Raw genomic sequence first — 3,340 nt, forward strand, 5'->3', positions numbered from 1 at the left:
TATATATATAAGTCAAACACAACATAACTGAGCAATGACATACTGAGTAAGAATGAAATAGTGGAACATAACTGAAAAGTTAAGCTGAATGCAATGACCAAGTAATTATCATTAAAATAACATGTTGAACTAAATGCTGAAGTATATTCTAGAAACCTAATCAAATGCACTAAGGGTTTGGCTATGGGAGATACTATTAACCAACATGAACCATGTGAGCTTACGTGGAGTCCTATGCATACACCCCTTCGAGAGGACCCAATATACTTTGTCGTGGGTATAATAGCACGACTAGCGTGATCACTAAATCTAATGTCCAACAGAGGAGACTTATACTCCTAGGGGGTACATAGATTTAGGACTATGAGGGTACGCTAAAAGCTAGTCCAACCCAGAGCTAAGTATACTCCCAACTTAATATTGTATAACACAATGTAACTGAAATATTGATGATCTCAAAATACTGACATGTATTAGAGAATGCAACATTTATATACTGATAATGTAACATTCAAAATTTGGATCATAATTATCTGTTTAACTGACCTAGCAAGTATAATTCATGAACAAAGAGAATTTATACAAACTAGGGTTTCCAGTTCCGTACAAGGAATTAAGAAACTTTCAAATAAAAAATCTATTTAGATTTAAGATAAGGATACTATAACAACTAAATCGCAGTAAATATTCAAAATTTTGAAACCCTAGGTCTATATAAGATATGGAGAATCAAGGAACTAACTGAACTTTAGAGACCTAGTGAACGGAGGAACTCACTAGTGAAATCTCACATACCTGGTGATGAATACTACGGTGAAATCATGTGGATTTTGAGGCTGAACCTTAAAGAACACTGCTGCTTGTTCATTGGAGGTTTGGTCAACTTTTTCCTCTTCTTTTTTCTCCAAGTTTGGATAATTTTTGGAGAATGATGGTTCATGGTAAGTTTGACGAAGTTATTAGGCTTAGACTGAGTAAAACGACGCACTTTAGGCATCAAAAAACATAATTTAAGGACTCCAATGCATAGGCAGAAGACCTAAATAACCCTACATAAAAGTTGACAAAGGCCATCTATGGAGGGACCGTTGTTGGACTACCAACCGGAAACTAAGGTTGTGGTTTGTGGTCTACCCGATGGGGATCCACTAAGACAAGCATAACTTTTATTCCAAGATGGGATTTAGAAAACTTGGTGGTTGGAATGAGGACTCAATTATATTGAATTTTGATATGTCATTGGCCACCTAATACATTTTATACTTAAAAATGTGACTCTTTGAAGCTGACCCAACAACCATTCCCCTCCAATTGGTTCCTGACGCTCGCCTGCAGTCCGTAGGTCCAACCATGGACCATACTGGTGGACTTTGGGTTGATTAGATACCATCAAACTCTGGATACAACTATAGAACCAACCTACGATATGTGAGTCTGTCGACGAACTGTGGTTCATGGTCGTAGATGTCATCAATGAATTCTGAAATTCCCTTAAGTTTGGGATTGAACTACGGGACCCACCTATAGTTCGTGGTTCTACTTATGGTCCATGGGTGGTTTCTGTTGGTTCTAACACCTGATTATGGAAAGCTGCACTTTTCTATCATCTGGAGCCCGAGGTGTTACACAACATATATGGTTATGTATCAGAATTTATGTACTAGATTTGTATTATGTGTGTTAGTCATGTATCAGAATTATCTTCTTACTATGTGTCTTGTGTCTTTTTTCTTCTCAATTCATCACTTTATAGTTTAACTGCAATTGCTAATTTCATATTCACAATCTGAATATTGTCTCCAACAATGATTTCATCGTTTTTGTATTGTTCTTAATTTGCTTTAGACTCCTAGACCCCTTATTGTCTCACCATAACCAATATATTCCTGATTTATCCTGTCCAAAGTTATGAAACTCTAAATTAAAGTTGTAAGGATTTTGGAAGATTTGCTTAAACTCATTGTATTTTTAAAATGGTTACCATTTTGAGGGATTGAGTAGTCATGATTAAGTGATTTACGGGATTATCATTTGATGTTGAATTATTTTCCCTTTTTAGAAATAAATTAAAATATACATAATGTATCTGCAACAACGTATTTGAAATCAAAGGGATAAAAGCATGGGCGTGACAGGCACCATCATGTATCAGTGCATGGAAGTTAGGGCAATGGGGCGGGGGGCTAGGGCATTGCCAGGAAGGATGTGAGGTACTTAATAGAATTTGGAATGTTAGCATTGATGGGTGCAATCATAACAGCACTAAAGCACTAGTCCTAATCAGAATTCTGAAGGTAATTGTGATTGGGCGAGAATAGGAGGAGGATGGATGACCCCATTGGAAGTCATTGTATTGCATCCCTCCTTTTTTGTAAAAATTCACATAATTTATTGTTCTTGATAATATATTTTTTTAAAGAAATGTCATCCTTATTGAGACGCCATTAGGAGAGGTACTGGAGACGCTTAGGATAACAAGCGACATCACACATCAGAGTGTGGAGATTAGGGTAGTGAGGGGCATGCTTGGGCATTCAAAAGAAGGATTTGATGTGTTTAATTGAATATAGAGTATTAGAAAGGATGAATGCGATCATTCCAGCACTAAGCCACTAGATCCCATAAAAACACCGATGTAAAGCATGCATAGGTGAGAGTATTACTAAGATGGTTGACCCCCTGGGAAGTCCTTGTATTGCATCCCTCCTTTTTGTCAAAATTTGGCATAATTTCATCTATTTGATAATATTTTTTTGCGTAAAGGAAATTGAAATCAATCATGGTTAGGAAGGGTTACAGATGCGCTAAGGATGGGGGTGAAAGGTGGCATTATGCATCAGAGTGTGGAAGTTAGGGAATTGGAGGCACACTAAGGCGTTCTGATGAAGGAGGTGAGGTGTTTGTTAAGATTTAGGACTTTAGGAATGATGAATGCGATCATACCAGCACTACTACACTGGATCTCATATGAATTCTGAAGTCAAGTGTGCTTGGGTGAGATTAGTATTAAGATGGGTGGTCCTTGAAAAGTTCTTAGTTGCATTCTCTTTTTTGTCAAAATTTGGCATAATTTTGTCTATTTCATAACTTTTTGTTTTTGCAGAAACAACACTTTGATAGAGATGTTGTAAAGGGATGGGTGTCAATAGGAGGCATCATGCATAGATGCGTAAAGGTTCTTGGGGGTAGGCGAGGGCATTGGGGAAAGACTGTGAGGTGTTTAAAAGAATTTAAAGTTCTAGAAATGATATATGTGATAATACAAGCACTAACGCATTGTATCCCATCAAAACTCCAAAGTTAGCGTGCTTGGGTGAGAGAAGTACTAGGATATGGGAAC

At 37.1% G+C, this 3,340-nt stretch overlaps 1 pseudogene; it reads left to right on the forward strand.

Annotated features, from left to right (window-relative positions):
• The first annotated feature begins 2,929 nt into the window (after positions 1–2,929).
• On the forward strand, positions 2,930–3,046 carry LOC114076586 (annotated as a pseudogene).
• Positions 3,047–3,340: the final 294 nt, after the last annotated feature.

This window comes from Solanum pennellii, chromosome 3, assembly GCF_001406875.1.
Source record: "Solanum pennellii chromosome 3, SPENNV200".
NCBI classification, from domain to species: Eukaryota; Viridiplantae; Streptophyta; class Magnoliopsida; order Solanales; family Solanaceae; genus Solanum; species Solanum pennellii.